General features: G+C 35.2%; 1 protein-coding gene and 1 pseudogene across 1 annotated transcript in view; one reads left to right on the plus strand and one right to left on the minus strand.

The window, feature by feature from the left end:
* The window catches only part of LOC145268439 (histone-lysine N-methyltransferase MECOM-like), a 188,640-nt gene that overhangs the window by 34,948 nt on the left and 134,804 nt on the right, over positions 1 to 18,888 (plus strand). The gene's annotated exons all lie outside the window — the stretch shown is intronic.
* LOC145268576 (5S ribosomal RNA) lies at positions 5,980 to 6,096 on the minus strand (annotated as a pseudogene).

Consider the following 18,888-nt stretch of genomic DNA (forward strand, 5'->3'; position numbering starts at 1 on the left):
TTAAAAATTGCAAATCAAAAATCATTGGTTTCATAACCCTATTGCTCGTGATGGGGAAGGTCTTCTAGCGGCTTCGGCTGCAGGGAGACAGGGTAGAGTGTTCGTCAAGGATCCATTCTTGACACTCAGCTTGACAGGTGAGGTGCCGGGAACCGTTCCAGCACCTGTCGGACTGAGGTACACCTCCTAGGTAATACCTAGAGGGTCCTCCCAGGCCTTGCCACCAGGATTTCCGGTGGAGTAAATTCATTGCTTACTGCCTGAGGCGCCCCGTCCGGGGAATGCCGACGGGGTTACTCAGGCAATTTTTGCAATTGCAGGAGTGCCACTCTTTAGGGGAGTCTTGTGCCAAATATTGCTGTGGTGGGCAGCAATTAAATATCTATCCGCATTAGGAGTCAAAAACATCTTACAAAACCTATCTAAGAACACTGCCAGACGTTATAAATTAGCTTTGTGCGAAATTTGCAAGAGATTGACTCAGACGTTTCGGAATCTTTAAGAAAGGAATACACACGCACATACAAAATGGCTTTTATATAATAATAGTAAATATTTATTTGCGGACTATTATTCTCAATTTCATAGTTTTTGTTTTTGCAACGTTTCGGCCGACTATTCCTCTGGCCTCCTTCAAGTGGTTAACTTCGATGGATTAAGAATGCTGGGTGTCAGTAATTCTTGAGTCGATATCCGGTTACATTCGTATACTGGACTGATATCTGAAGCGTTGCGTCTGCTCAGATTCTGCCCTCAAATTAATTTTGTAATTAATTCTAAAACGCGTTATATCGACCATCCGTGACGTCACAACCACGGTAGCCTCATTGATAAAAGCGTTTGTTTGGGGGGTGGGGGGCTCACGTTCCCTTTTCCCTCTAGCTCGTTACGGGTTCGATCCTGCTCACTACTCCTACATTTTGTTTTTTGCTAAACACACACCTCCAAACACCCGGGAAACGCCGAGAACCCAGGCTAGTCTATAACATAAATCTCAACTGTCTGTTTAAATGTATGTATGTATGTATGTATGCATGTATGTATGTATGTTTGCCTAAAACTTTCGACAGATACGACGGATTTTCACGAGATCGGTATCATTTTGAAGATTGACCCTTTGGACAACAAATATCGAAAAAATGGACAAAATCATTAATTCTTTTATACTTAACTGGGCACTTTTCTACAGGGAGGGGGCACTTTTTTTACAGAGATTTTCGAAAGTTATCCCTTTTATTCGATTGACTAGCCTTCATTTAAACCTTAGCAACTTCCGGTTAAGCGATGGACGAAACAGCAAAGACGTCACTTTTTTGGGGGGAGGGGGGATTACGTTCTTTTCCTCCTTCCTGTAAGGATTCTAGCCTGCCTGCATACTACCACTTATTTTTATTTTTATTTTTTTTGCTCAACACACACCTCCAAACACCCGGGCAATTCCGGGCACCCAGGCTAGTCTATACAAATGCAATTTTATTTTTGCAAACTGCCAGAGCGTTCTATTTTCGTAGATGAGCAAATAGACATCAGTCGAGATTCTAAATTTGGGTTGAATTTGGGGGTATCAAAACTAAAGCAAAATATGATGAAAGTAAAAATAAAATAGATAAACCCCATAATTTATTATACCATACCTGTTCACACTGAAACACTTATCACAATATTCTGTGGATCTATATTAAAAAAAACCTTGTTAAACTTTGTGACATATTTCCATTCAATGGAGATCAGGTGCGAACGAACACCTCATAATTTTATTATACCATATTTCTTCAAACTGGAACATAATTATCAAAGTATACTTACGCAGATAGATATGAAAAGTCTTTATTAAAGTGTGTGCCTATTTCCATTCTATGGAGGTCAGGCGCGAACGCAGACCGCACAATTTTATTATACCATCGCTATTTAAGTTAAAAAATACTTATCAAAGTATTCTTATGTACATCTACCACTTATATTTTTTTTCTTTGCTCAACACACACCTCCAAACACCCGGGCAATTCCGGGCATCCAGGCTAGTCTATACAAAGGCAATTTTATTTTTGCAAACTGCCAGAGCGTTCTATTTTCGTAGAGGAGCAAATAGACATCAGTCGATATCCGGTTACGTACATATACTAGACTGATGGGTGTTGCGTTTTGTCTGCTCAGATGCTGCACTCAAATTAATTGCCCTTAGTCCATGGAAGGGGAAACCCTAAGGCAGCTTTATTTGTGCAAACTTGCCGAGTGGGGAGCTGGTTATCTTTCACCTTAAAAACAACCTTGCGTCACATTTTTTATGTGGGGGAGCAAATAGATATCAGTAATAGTTGTTGTCGTCTCACCACGTGTGTGGCCAACTATGCCTCTAGACGGCTTTGAGTAGGATTGAAACTAAAGCTCGCCTAGAACTATAAAAATTCAAAAGGTTTATCCACCCAGGCCAGAGATATAGTTGGTCAAAACGTTGAAAAACAATTAGCAGACTAGTATAATAGTCTAGAAATCCGTGGGGCGGTGGTAAGCGTCCAAGGGAGTGAGAAACGCCAGGAGGAATATAACTCCAAGTACCAGTGTGATAAGCCTCGATGAGCTACTTTCCGACGCCTATCGACACCTATACGTATTGGTAGGCGTAAAGTCGGAAAATTGGCAACCAGAAATTTCGTGTCGTATAATCGCAGTTTTTTTTTTTTTTGTGGTCTTTGTTTCGGCACAGAAGTGCGTCGTGGACGCTTACAACCACCACATATGAAGGGCTATATGTCTGTCTGTCTCCATATTTTCAAACTCTATCTTCTCTGAAACTAAAAGTCGCAGAGTGGCGCTAGAGGCCTCAAATGATTGGATCTTTTACGGGTCACCTTTTATGGGTTTTTAGCCGGTAAAAGTAATTTTTAAGGGCCAAAAAAAAAAAAAAAAAATGGGGTCCAAAATGTAAAAAATCGTTAAACATTTTGTACATTCATCTTAGTTTATTTTTAATTTTTAATTTTTAATCGTTTTACATGCGTGCCACGTTGGTGCAGTGGTAACGTCACCAGCTTTGAATGCGGCAGTTTCGATTCTAGCTTATAGCACCTAATACCTGTTTTTTGTCCCCCGACAAAAGGAGAGTGGACCTATAAATTCACCTTTGTTCGTTCGTCCGTTCGTCCGTTCGTCCGTCCGCACCTTTCTCAATAGCTACGCCTTGGAATTGTTTGAAATTTTGCACAAACATTAAACATGGTATGAGTAAAAAAAAAAGTAACAGAACGGATTTTCCTTAGTCATGAATTGAACCAACACCCATCGAGTTTATAGCCGGCACAAGGGTTTGCAAATGACCTCAACAAATGTTCGTTTAAGTAAACACCGATTTTACAGTGCTCAAGCAGCTTGGTTATTTGCAAACAAACAAACAAAAAACTGCATTGTATATATATATATATATATATATATATATATATATATATATATATATACATATACATATATATATATATTTGTATATATATATATATATTTTGTATATTGTATATATATATATATATATATATTATATTGTGTACATACACATTTGTATATATATATATATATATATATATATATATTTTTGCATATATATATATATTGTATATTGTATATATATATATTATATATTGTGTACATATACACTTGTATATATATATATATATATATATATATATATATATATATATACATATATTTGTAGATCTTATTGGCTTTCCTTTTCTCTATATGTATGTATACATGTATATACATATATATATATATATATTCATAGATATATATATATATATATATATATATATACCGATATATATATATATATATATATATATATATATATACCGACAATTTGGCGGTAATGATTCAAAGCCTTGACTGTCGTACGGGTGGTCGGGTTTCGATCCTGACTTGAGGTAGTTGCCTGTCTAGACGCACTGATGAGCTTTGATACAGCGAAACAGTACTGTATGTGTGGATGACTATGTATATATATATATATATATACATATATATATGTATATATCTATATACATATATATATATAACCACCATACATATATATATATATATATATATATATATATATATATATATATATATATATATATGTATATATATATATAAAATAAAGTATACGCTGCCCTTTGGCAGTCATCTGCACAGAAAAAGGTTAGCAGTAATACCAAAAGAGTGTGGTTGGTTCTACACAAAGCCTTCACCACTATAAAACAAATCATGTGTAGATTTACGAGCAACGTAATTGTTGTGACGAAAGCTCATACGTCGAAATCTCTCCATAATGTAAATTTCACCTGTCTGTTTAAATGTGTGTATGTGTGTATGTTTTTATGTCTGCTTATAACGTTCGACTTGAGCGACAGATTTTCAGGAGATCAGTATCGTTTTGGAGGGCGTCCCTTCCGACGACTAATATCGAAAGATTGGCCAAAAGCATATTTTCTTCTCCCTCAACTGGGCAGTTTCTACAGAGTGGTCGCTTTTTTTTTTTGCCGATATTTTCGAAAGTCATCTTTCTTTTCGATTGTCTAGTCCTTATGTAAACCTACATCACTCCAGGTTTGCGATGGACGCAACAGCTTACACGTCACTTTTTTTTCACATTCTTTTCCTCCTTCGGGACACGGTTACGAGCCTGACTGCCTGGCTGCCTGCCTGAGTGCCTGCCTACTAAAACTTTCTTTCTTTTTTTTCTCAACACACACCTCCAAACACCTGGGCAACGCCGGGCACCCAGGGTAATACATACATACATTATATATATATATATATATATATATATATATATATATATATATATATATATATATATATGTATATATATATATATATATATATATATATAAGCAAAAGTACCCGTCGTTGACTTATACCGATATATATATATATGTGTGTGTGTGTGTGTGTGTGTGTGTGTGTGTGTGTGTGTGTGTGTGTGTGTGTGTGTGTGTGAGGCGGATTACCAGTTGCTATTCCGGCTGACATTCTGAGCAAATCTGCGAGTTCCACAGGGAGATTTTCGAGTTCGACAAGGCACACCTGTAAAAGGGCAGTGTTTTTATCGGCCAAAACAGTGTTATATTTTAATCAAAATTAGAACAGTAGTCCGAAGAATTCAATCAATCGAAACTCTCGATCATCATCCGAAAAAATAAAAAACTAAAAGCATTTAATCTTAAATGCTAATATTTTTGAAACAGAAAGTATTTTAGGTTTATTTAAAACCAAACATATCATTGAATTAACAAAAAAAACAACAAAAAACATTTGTAAATAATAGCTAAAAAATGGAACGTTATTTTAAAAACATGTATGCAAATTAGATAACGCTGCGAACGATGTCGTTTGTAAGCAGAATGTTTTCTTCTTTTTTTTCTTAAATTTGAATTCATAACGTAATGTGGTTATGTCAGATACTAGCACCTTATCAATTTGCATTTTTTTTTACTTAAAAGATAAATTTAAGTCACTTTAAATCAACACAAAATGTTTCATACGTGCTTTCATAAATCTATATCCAAATTATATATATATATATATATATATATATATATATATGGATATATATATATATATGGATATATGTATGCAAGTATATATATGTGTGTGTGCATGTATATATATATATATGTATATTGTTTTTAAAATATAATATAATGTATATGTATGTATGTATATATATATATGTATTTATTTATATATGCATATAAATATATGTATGTATATATATGCATGAATATATATATATATATATGTATACTTAAATACATATATAGATCTCCCTCAGTCTTTGACAGACTATGGTTACCCACGACAGGGGTGCCTGCGCGTGAAGGTCTTATTAGCAGGAAGTGCGCAATCTCCAACCATACGTCTCCTGAGTCGACATTGTTAAATACCAGTGGTGAGTGAAGTGTATGTACAGGAAGACTAGAAACAAATGCCGAGATAAGCGGAGAGCACATACAGCGCCTAGAATTCCCAAATGGTCACCCATCTGGTACTTACCAGGCTCAACGTTGCTTAACTTAGGTGATCTGATGAGAACCGTTGGGTCAACGTGATTATGCCGTACACACACACACACACGCACACGCACACCCACATATATATATATATGTATGTTTATGTATATGCATATATATTTGTATGCATATATATATGTATGCAAATATATATGTATGCATATATATGCATATGTATTCATATATATATATGCATGCATATATATACATATATATATGCATATATATATATATATATATATATATATATATATATATATATATATATATATATATATAAGCAAAAGTATCCGTCGTTGACTTGGTTCAAAAACAGCCTACAGACAATGGACTTCGATTTATGAAAGTATGATAAGTTATGAAAAGGAAGGGTTCTAAATTTGGGTTGAATTTGAGGGTATCAAAACCAAAGCAAAATATGATGAAAGTAAAAATAAAATAGATAAACCCCATAATTTATTATACCATACCTGTTCACACTGAGACACTTATCACAATATTCTGTGGATCTATATTAAAAAAAAACTTGTTAAACTTTGTGACATATTTTCAGTCTATGGAGGTCAGGTGGGAACGAACGCCTCATAATTTTATCATACCATATTTCTTCAAACTGAAACATAATTATCAAAGTATACTTACGCAGATAGATATGAAAAGTCTTTATTAAAGTTTGTGCCTATTTCCATTCTATGGAGGCCAGGCGCGAACGCAGACCGCACAATTTTATTATACCATCCCTATTTAAGTTAAAAGATACTTATCAAAGTATTGTTATATACATCTATATCAAAAACACTTTTTTTTAAAATAGTCAACCATATAGGAGCCTATTCGTGACCAGACACACACGCACACCTACACACACAGACATTCAGCTTCATATTATAGATATATGTATACATACACGTGAAAATAAAATACCTAAAATCTGTTGTCAAGCCTGCTGGAAAAATAGTGGAATCCTTCTACTGCTCAAGTAGATATCTCATTCGGATGCAATTCTCCACCTATATAAAAGCCAAGTACGTCCAAAGATTGAGCACTGTTGCCACATGTGGGCAGGAGCAGCTGAAAGATTTTATCCTGCCTTGACAGAGGTTAAAATAGACTTCGTAACCTAGTGAGGGATGCCTTTTTTCTTTTTCTTTTTACATAGGAGTCACCACTTATCAAGGCCCAACGGCCACTCGAGAAAAAGAGTTAAAGAGTGTACAGTGGTCAATGGGATAATATAATAGTAATCTTTAGTGGAAATTTGATAAATTGGATTACTTAAGGTGAACGGCTCATCGAGAACTTGTTTACATTGGACTTGAATACGACTATATTGTAGTCAGCTGGAAGGAAGGCAAAGAGAAGAGAGTCCCATAGGAGTCCAGTTCTTAGAATGAAGTTTTGTATATCTGTGATCTGTAAAAATATGATTTTTCAATTATATTTTACATTTTATATTGACTAGTCGGGGTGCCCGGCGTTGCCCGAGTGTTTGGGGTGTGTGTTGACCAACAAAAAAACAAAACAAACAAAAATGTGGTAGTAGGCAGGCAGTAAATATCGGTGAAAAAGCGGCCCCTCCCTGTAGAAAAATGCCCGGTTACGGGTGAAGGAATTAAGTTTTTTAGCCAATTTTTCGATATTTGGCGTCCGAAAGAGCGAGCTTAAAAACGATACTGATCTCGTGAAAGCCCGTCACATCTGTCGAAAATTTTAGCAAACAAACATATACACATACATACATTTAAACATACAGGTGAGATTTTTATTATAGATTATATTGGATGCAATATATAGTAATGATTTAAAAAGTTTTAAAAAATCAAGACTCGTGCGCCACAACCGAGAATCGAAACCAAAACGTTAGCTAACCATTTATTGTTGCCTCTGCCCTCAATGAGCAGGCTATGAAGACATGATTACTGCTAATTTAAATTAAATTAAAACATTAATCATACCTGTTCACACTGAAACACTTATCACAATATTCTGTGGATCTATATTAAAAACCCTTGTTAGACTTTGTGACATATTTACATTCCATGGAGGTCAGGAGCGAACGAACATCCCATAATTTTATGATACCATATTTCTTCAAACTGAAACATAATTATCAAGGTATACTTACGCAGATAGATATGAAAAGTCTTTATTAAAGTTTGTGCCTATTTCCATTCTATGGAAGCCAGGCGCGAACGCAGATCCCACAATTTGATTATATCATCCCTATTTAAGTTGAAACATACTTATCAAAGTATTCTTATGTACATCTATATCAAAAACATTTGTAAACGTTTTTTTTTTTTACTTTTTAAATTTTTTATTTTCATACATTGTGGACCAGGCGCGAACGCAGACCCCACAATTTTAACGAACCACCGTTCTGCCAGATCAAACATACCCATTCCTGTGTCTCGATACATCTATCATTATGTGCAATCAGTTTTTTAAAATAGTCAACTATATAGGAGCCTATTCGTGACCAGACACACACACACACACACACACACACACACACACACACACGCGCGCGCACATACACACATAGACATTCAGCTTTATATCATATCTATCTATCTATAAAAGGAGGGGTAAGGGGAGGAAGGGGGAGGAATTTCAATTTTAGGTTTTTAGATTTGTCTGTATTTAGTAAAATTCTTTAGCTCTACACGATCTCTCTCTCCCCCTCCTATTAATCCATATACACCAGAATATGCAAATTAGCTAGCTCTTTTGTAGATGAATTCAATTCCACGACCCATATACCGCCTGTGCCAAAATAAGCTGACGGATTTTAAATTTGATTACCTTCGTTAATATTTAAGTTACGCTTACCAACTGTGATATGTAGGTAGATGAGCGTCTCCGTGATGTTGAAATATAGTAAGATATTATAATCTACTAATTCTAATTTTATTTACACAACATAATCTAGGATATGTTTTTCACAAGGTCTAATTTTAGTTATGAAAAATGGTGTTATTCAAATGTCCACCATTTTCATTTATTGTGGCTGGTTTGTTTGCGTATACCCGCTCCTGGGGGTAAACCCAAAGGAAGAACTCTGCACATGTGAGATCTGGCCAATTTATCTCACAGCCACGAGAAATGATTCGGTTACCGAATATGTTCTGGAGCAGATTTAATGTTTCTCGTGCCGTATGCGCCGTTGCACTATCCTGCTGAAACTACATTGATCGAGAGACCCCAATTTGACTTGATCTCCTTCTTACTGATATGGATGGATCCTCGGCTACACTCTCATCACTTCTTGCTATAGAGGTCTACCAGATTTAGGGAGGTCACATACAGACCCTTGCTCATGAAATCCAGCCAAACAGAGCTTGTATTGCATCTGGAGTAGGGAAATTTATTGTGTTGAAGTTTCGTCGAAATTTTCTTTGAGTTTCTGATATTGACTCATTCAATATGAAATTCTGTATGAATTCTATATAAAAGGCAAGTACGTCCAAGTAGGAAGTTCTGCTGCCACATCTGGGCAGGAGCTGCTAAAAACAGCCTATCCTGCCTTGACAGATTACAAAATAGACTTCGTGGTTTAGTGGGGGATGGCCTTTTCTCTTCTCTGCAACGTCTCTCCCACAGAAGTGACGTTGCGAGCCTGTCTTTGTTTTATCGTTATTTCCATGGCAAGTGCTCGTCTGAGCTCCAATCTCTGCCCTCCTCGCGAAACATTCACTAAAAACACCCGTCTAGCTGAAACCACTGTCGATAATTTCCCCCACTGTTTTCTGTACCTAAATCCAAACGTGGATTCCATAAACAAAGCTTCTTTCTTAGAAGTTCACGCCTGTGGAACTCTCTTCGATTTGCCTGTTCCCCACCTGACTACAACTTGGATGTCTTCAAGTCCAACATAAACAAATTCCTGATAAACCGCCCCCTTAAGTAAGACACTTTGTCAAATCTCCAATACTAACGATTACTATGATACTATCCTATTGATTACTGTACACGCAATAACCCTTATCCCCGAGTGGCTTCCAAGCATTGATAAGTGGTGACTACCATGTAAGAAAAATAAAACAAAACGAAAATACGACTCTTCGATAAATATCTGCTCCTCGGTAGTGTAACGACTCACGATGACTTTGGAAGGGTTACTCTAGATGATCTGAAAAAACAAAAGAAAAATATAAAAAAATAAGAAAGTAATGAATGTTTCAACCATCATCTTCTTTTGAGACAGCCTGTATGACACAGTTTTATTTTCTTTTTAAATAAAAAGAAAGAAAGGTTTTTAAATATGAATATCAATACACAAAATTATCTAATTTAAAAGTGGATATATTTTAATTTATTAACTGGAATTTAATTTTAAAATGAATGCTTAAATTGTGGTCCTATGAAAAATATTTGTTTCAAACGCGCATCTGTCATATCAAAGACCATACTGTTGATTTTATAAAAAAGCAAACAAATATTTTTATTGTTATACTTGCTGGACGCTCGGCGTTGCTCGGTCGTACAGATGGTATTCTACTTTATGCAGATTGCGTATGTATTATTGTAAAGTTTCTTTCTGTCTGAGCATGACCATTGCATCCAGACGTACAACAAGATACGAAATCATGAACCAAGAGCCAGTTACGCCCAAGGATGGAGTACTGTTGCCACATCTGGGCAAGGGCTACTAGAAACACCTTACTCTGCCTTGACAGAGTTCGAAATAGACTTCGAAGTCTTTTTCTATTTAATTACATTTTCACGCCAAACAAGGCACATTGCCACTTTGGTGTAAAGGGATACTATCAGGGACATAAGCTACTGGGGTACTATGTAGAGAGTTGGGCACCACGATGTCAGTTCATGTTACACTTGAACTTCTGCATGTCAGTACAGTTGGGGGAAGCAGGAACCCGGAATAGAATTCCAAAGTCTAGTGGTTCTGGGGAAGAAACTACTCGAGTAAAAAGCTCTCTTGCATTTAGGGATCTCTACTGTGTAGGGGTGGGATTTAGCTGCTTGTCAGGTTTGTCGGGAGTATTTACGTCGTGGGGCCACAAGAGTGGTGGATGCCCATTTCTCTTCCCTGCAACCTCTTTCTCACAGAAGAGCCGCTGCGAGCCTGTCTCAGCTTTATCGTTATTTTCATGGCAAGTGCTCGTCTGAGATTCAATTTGTAATCTCCCATCGCCAAACTTTCATGAAAAACACTCGTCTAGCTGAAACCACTATCAATAATTTCCCCCACTCTTTATCTGTGCTTAAACCTAAACACAGATTCCATGAACAAAGCTTCTTTCCTGGAACCACACACCTGTGGAACGCTCTTCTGTTTGTTTTCTTTCCAATTGATGACAATATGGTCGTCTTCAAGTCCAACGTAAACAAATTCTTGATCCAATTTACCAAATTTCCACTACTAAAAATTACCACATCACTGTCTCATTGACCACTGTACACTTATTAACCTTTATACTCGAGTGGTCTCTGGGCCTTGATAAGTGGTGACTCCTTTGTAAAAAACAAAGAATGAACATATTTATTTCTGTTTGCTTCTTTTCTTTTTTTTAATTCCATTTTCACCCCAAATAAGGCACAGTTGCCACTTTGATGGAGGGGGATTTCTTTTCCCCCTTTCACAGTACAGGTTCGAGCTTGCCTGCCTACTATCACTTTTTTTTCGTGTTCGCAATTTTCCTCATTTTTTAAAAAAAAATTTCTTAACTAACACCCTTACATATACGCTACTTTTCTTTTCCGCCTTCGTGTCACAGGTTCGAGCCTGCCTGTCTACTACAACTTTTTTTCTCATTTACAATACAAACACCCGAGCAACGCCGGGCACCCAGGTTAGTTCAAGAATAAGGGTTAATTTGTGTAAGCCGGTAGTGTGGTAATCGTTAACGATTTTAATTGTGTAGTATTTGAATATCTATGAGGATGATTCAACAACAAATAGGTTACAGGTTATTTTTTAATTTTTTATTACGTTTTCACCCCAAACAAGGCACATTGCCACTTTGATGTAGAGGGCTACTATCAGGGACATAAGCTACAGGGGTACTATGTAGGGAGTTGGGCAGCAAGATGTCGGTTCACGTTACACTTGAACTTCTGCATGCCAGTACAGTTGGGGAAGCAGGGACCCGGAAGGGAATTCCAAAGTCTAGCGGTTCTGGGGAAGAAACTAATTGAGCAGAAGGCTCTCCTACATCTAGGAATCTCAACTGTGAAGGGGTGGGATTTTGATGATATTCGGGCTTGTCGGGGGTATTCACGTCGATGGGGGTACAAGGGCTTGCAGTCCGTGAAGGCATTCACCATTAAAGTACTTGTAGAACAGGCAAAGGAATGCTACATTTCGTCGATGGGACAGAGCTTAGATGACAGTTCAGGATCTATTAGGTTGGCGAATAGAACTATATATCGGAGTTCAGTCGAGCACTTACACCCCACTCTTTATCTGTGCCTAAACCTAAACATAGAGTCCATGAACAAAGTTTCTTTCTTAGAACTGCACACCTGTGGAATTGTCTTTCGTTTTCCTGATTTCCAACTGGCTACAATATGGTCGTCTTCAAGTCCAACATAAACACGTGCCAAGCAGCTGCTGCCCAGATGTGGCAGGAGTACTCCGTTGTAAGAGGAGCACTTGCTATGAAAATAGCGATAGAGCAGAGATAGGCTTCACGCGACTCTTCTGTGGGAAAGAGGTTTCAGGTAAGAAAAAAGACAATCAACTACTAGGTTTTGAAACCAGTTTTTAACTCTATCAAGGTAGGATAGGATGCCAAGCAGCTCCTGCCCAGATGTGGCAAAGTACTCCATTGTAGGGCACACCTACCTCTTATACAGATAAAGGGTTGCATCAACAGTGAGATACCACTGAGCAGTAGAGTGATCCTACCATTTTTCAAACCATCTAGGCAAGAGTTTTGATGTGTGTATTTGATGTGTGTATGTGTCCCATTTCAAATCAGGAATGAAGGTCAGTCCCAAGCGCTGGACAAGATATGGAGCTTCCCCAAGACGAAAGCTATTTATTCTAATTGGGACGTGATGCGGGCCAGAGCGATTATTATGAAAGGACGGAAGCTTAGTTTTCAACGCATTAAAATTATCCAACCCTCTTTTTCCTATTACACAATTTTTCAAAATCAGAAGAGAGAGAATCTAAATAAAAAAAAAAATGGCACTTGCTGGTGTGTTTGGTATAAGTTATTAGTCGCAAAATTGTTTTTGTTAATTCACTGGCAGTTCAGCCCGGCTTTGCTCGGGTCCTATGTACTGTTCATAACTTTATGTGCATATATATATATATATATATATATATATATATATATATATATATATATATATATATATATTGTATTTTGTGTACAGAAAGTTGTTAGATGATAAGTCATTGGTACCGTCAGTTTCAAGCCCGATAATTAGGACCGTTTTAGATATCCATATCAAGCTCTCTTCAGCCAATAATCCTGAGTATTGGCTGAAGAGAGCTTGATATAGATATCTAAAACGGTCCAAATTATCGGGCTAGAAACCGACGGAACCAATGATGTGTCTCATCTAACAATTTTCTGTACACAAAACAAATACAAAATATAAATACGCTCTTATTTTTCGGATTTTCCTTTTAATTTAGCACTCTGCTGGATTTCTTTTACCAAAAAAATACTAATCATATATATATATATATATATATATATATATATATATATATATATATATATACATATATATACATATATATATATATATATATATATATATATATATATATATATATATATATATATATATATATTGGTGAAGGATTCATAAATTAATTAAAATTGTTTGTACGAATAGTTGGGTTTAATGACTTTGTTTAATAAAAATTCAATATGGCCTAATGGAAAAATATAAATGTATCTGCAACTTCTCTTCCAACTTTCGGATTTTTACGATGTTAAATCATTCAATTCTCTTTTGACGGATTGATTGTTGCTATTTCTTCTGAGGAGTTAAGGGCATAATAGATTCACTGATTGATATAAAAATTAAGTGATTGATTTTCCGCTACGAAACAGATATTGTCAAGAATTTATAATTCAACTGAATTAAAGGAATAAATTATAAGCTAGTTAACATCATGAGTTTTTGAATGTAATTTTTTATCATTTATTATCTCTCTCACTCCTTCTATATATATATATATATATATATATATATATATATATATATATATATATATATATATATATATATATATATAGTTTGTCTCATGTCCAGGAAACCCACATTTAAAATTTCAAGTGTTTAGACTCAAAGTTGGCGGAGGAGTTTGGTAGAGTCTGCAAATGCCAATTCGTACAACTTTGACTTTTTGGCAGCCAAATCTTCAGCCAAAAGCTGATTAAAAAGCAAAAGCTGATTAAAAAGCTGAATAGTTTGCTATAAATCGCAGAGGTTAAATCTTTTGTAATTTGACCCTTTGACAGCCAAATTTTCATCAAAAAACGATTAAAAAGCTTTGTTTAAATACACTTTATGTAAAATTTCAAATGTTTGGTCCAAAGATTGGCTGAGTAATTTGGTAGAGACTGCAGACGTCAATTTTTTGAAAACTTTGACTCCAATTTTGACCCTTAACATTTATTGTTTTGTGCTCATATCAAATAAAAAAGTTTCATCTATGTCCAAGTAACCTACATCTAAGATTTCAAGTTTTTACATCCACAATTTGCGGAGAAGTTTGGTAGTATTCTACAAGGTCAAATCATTGAACTTTTACCCCTTACTCATTATGTCAAATCTCCAGTTGAAATCTGAAAATTGATTAGTACAAAAGAGTAGTTTGGTAGGGAAATATACACACAGACACACGCCACACAGACAATTTAACTTTTATAGATATACTAGCATGGGTTCCTGGTGTGTGTGAGCAAAAATAAACAAAATTAGTAGTAGGTTGGCAGGCTCGAACCAGTACCGCGGAGGAGGAAAAGAACCGGAAAAAAACGTGACATCTTTGGTGTTACAACCTCCGCTAAACCGGAAGTGACGTTGGTTTAAATAAGAGCTAGACAATCGAAAAGAGGGGATAAGTTGAAAATATCGGCGAAAAAAGCGGCCGCTCCCTGTAGAAAAGTGCCCAGTTGAGGGTTAACAAATTAATGTTTTTAGCCAATTTTTCGGTATTTGTCGTCTGAAAGAGCGAGCTTCAAAACGATACTGATCTTGTGAAAATCCGCCGACGCTGTCAAAAGTTTTCGGCAGACATGCAAACATACATACATACATTTATATATTGGTAGCTCAAATTTTCGACCCAAACTAATGAAAAAGCTGGCCCTATATCTGAATACCCTTTATGTCAAATTTCAAATATTTAGACCAGAAATTGTCTGAGTAATTTGGAAGAGACCGCAGAGGTCATTTTTTTTAACTTTGCCCCCTATTATGACCCCTTAACATTTATAGTTTTGGGCTAAAATCAAGTTATTAAGTTAGATCCATGTCCAAGGAACCTATATCTTGAATTTCAAGCGCGTAGACCTTAAATTGTCGGAGGAGTTTGGTAGAGTTCTCAAAGGTCAAATCGTTGAGATTTTACCCCTTAATCGCCAAATTTCTGGCCAAAAATCGATCACATCGATTTTCCCAAATCTCAGTACCCTGTATATCAAATTTCGAGTCTGTAGACTAAAAATTAACAGAGTTACTGCGTAGGGAAATGTACACAGACACACACAGACACACACGCACACACAGAGACACGTTCACTTATATATATATATATATATATATATATATATATATATATATATATATATATATATATATATATGGATAGACTCGCATTTCAGCCCGGTATTGCCCGGGTGTTTGGAGGTGCATGTTGAGCAAAAAAAAGCAGTCAATTTTTTTTAAACTTTGACCCCTATTATTACCCCATAACAGTTATTGTTTTGGGCTAAAATCAAGTTATTAAGTTAGTTCCACGTCCAAGGAACCTATATCTTAAATTTCAAGCGTTTAGACCAAAATTGTCGGAGGAGTTTGGTAGAGTTTTCAAAGGTCAAATCGTTGAACTTTAACCCCCTAACAGCCAAATTTCTGGCCGATAACGAATCACAAAGATTTTCCCAAATCTCAGTACCGTGTATATCAAATTTCGAGTCTATAGACTGAAAATTGACAGAGTTATTGTGTAGGGAAATGTACACACACACACATACACACAGACACGTTCACTTTTATAGATATATAGATAGATAGATAATTAACAGTCTAGATAATCGTAATTCAGTTGTCTCCAGCTTATTTGCAAAAAAGATGGTTAAAAAAATTAACGTTTGTTTCGAAATTAATTTTGATTTCTTAGCTACTTGATCAAATTACGTTAATTTTTGAATATGGCATTTTCGTTCCGTGACAAACACATCATTAATATTTTTTCTGTTTTAATTCAACATTCAACTCAATAAAAAAAAGCACAAAAGTACTGAAAAAGTTTGCATTTAAGTACGTATTTGTCACTGAGCGAAGATTTCATATTCCAAAAATGACGTAAATTGATCAACTAGTTTTATTTTATTAAGAAAATAAAATTCATTACGAAGTGCGAAACTATTTTCTGACTGGCAATGTTTTGTAAATAAACAGGCGACAACTAAATTCGAACTACCGGGATCCAAATAATCCTTGTAATGAATACAATATACTTTTACAGTCGCTAAAAATCGTAAAAAAATATTTTCTTTGTAAACAAAACTGCTTTCTTAATTTAACTGATTTTTTTTAAAATGAAACTTTTCCCCTGAGGAATACGTATATTACGAAAATTCTTATTTAAAATTCGACGCAATTGAAAAATGAAAAAAAAAAAAGACAACAACAGAAATGGTCTATCTATTGTAAAACAACGAGAATGTCATATTTCAAAAATCACGTATCATGATAAAATAACTTTTTATAGAAAATAATTTAAAAATATATATATTTATCGATTTCAATAACACATATTAGCCTTTAAAAACGGATTTTAATCTCGATACGTCGAATTGAGTTGTCTCTCGCTTATTTATATAAAAAAGCGAATAAAAAAATGACGTTTCGTTTTCTAATAAAATTTAATTTACGTGCTTTAGAAGAACTACTGGATCAATTTATATGATTTTTGGAATATATCCCTTCTATAACGAGTATACCTAATATATAAAAGGCTATATGTCTGCCTGTCTCCATATTTTCAAACTCTATCTCTCCGAAACTAAAAATCGCAGAGCGGCGACAGGGGCCTCAAATAATTGGATTTTTTACGAACCATTTTTTTTGGGGGGGGGAGGCGGGGTCTTTAGTCTTTTAAAAAAGTTTTAAGGGTTCAAAAATGGGTCAAATTTTAAAAAATATCATTAAACATTTTGTACAATCACCATAGTTTATTTTTAATTTTCAAGCTGTCCGTCTGCATGTCGCATTGGTAGAGTGATAATACCACAACCCTTGAATGCAACTATTTCGGTTTCAATTCTAGCTGATGGAACCTAATTTTTTTTTGTTTTTACTTTTGAAATCACGACTCTATATTGCTTGGTTGTTTTTGTTTTACGGCATATCAACCCTTTTTCAGGTTATTTAATGCCAAATCCGATAATTTTAAAGATTGTTTTTAATAGAACATATTTGTTTGTTTTTTTTTTCAAATACTTTTCTATTTAACTCATAGTTGGAACCCTAACAGGTACTACCACTCCGGGTCAGAGTGGACCTGGGAGCAATGGCAATTAAAGGGTGGCTCCACACTCCCCAAAGCCCGCAAACTGGGGCCTCGCCATCGGATATAGTAAGGTCATATCCAGGACCAAATCACAACTCTATAATAATATAGATGAAATCTGGAAAAATTAAAATAATATATTTAAGCGTATTTTACGACCGGGTAAAGCCAGGCGCCCCCCTCACCATCGCTAGACTAATATATAAAAAGCTATATGTCTGTCTGTTTTAGTGTTTTCAAACTCTATCTCCTCCATAACTAAAAATCGCAGAGCGGCGCTAGGGGCCTCAAATAATTGGATTTTTAACGGACCATTTTTTTAGGGGGGGGGGTCTTTAGTCGGTTAAAATAGTTTTAAGGGTCACAAATGGGTCAAAATTGGAAAAAAATCGTTAAAAATTTTGTACATACATCTTAGTTTATCTTTAATTTTTAATGTTTATCAGCTTATGTGCGTGTCAGGATGGTACAGTGGTAACGTCACCAGCTTCGACTGCTACAATTTCGGTTTCGATTTTAGCTGATGCCAACCAAATATTTTTATTTTACTTTTGAAATCAATAGTAGTCAATAATAATTATATACGAAATTATGACAGATTAAGATATCATATTTAAGCGTATTTTTCGACTGGGCAAAGCCCCCACCCCCACCCCTCGTAGTACATTACATAAAAAAGTCGACTCTCATGTAAAATTAATTCTAAAAAAAACAACAAAATCTAGATTTTTTTTATTAATATACGTACTCGTTACGGAAGGAATTTATCATATTCCAAATATGACGTACATTGATCAAATAGTTTTATTTTATTTATGAAATTAACTTTATTCCAAAGTGGAAAACTATTTTCTGATTGGCCATGTTTTATAAATATCAAGGGAACACCTAAATAAAGTGAGGACAACTAAATTCGAACTATTGGGATCAAATTCAGCTTGCAATGAATAGAAATTACTAAAAATCGTTAAAAAAAGTCTATTTTCTAGGTAAACAAATGACTACTTGATCAATTTACCTAACTTTTGGAATATGAAATTTTTTGCTATTACGAATACGTACATTATGAAAATTCTTATTTAAAATTCGACGAAATTTAAAATAATACAAAAT

The sequence above is a fragment of the Euprymna scolopes genome, chromosome 43 (assembly GCF_053919585.1).
Source record: "Euprymna scolopes isolate OS-2025 chromosome 43, ASM5391958v1, whole genome shotgun sequence".
Classification (NCBI taxonomy): Eukaryota; Metazoa; Mollusca; class Cephalopoda; order Sepiida; family Sepiolidae; genus Euprymna; species Euprymna scolopes.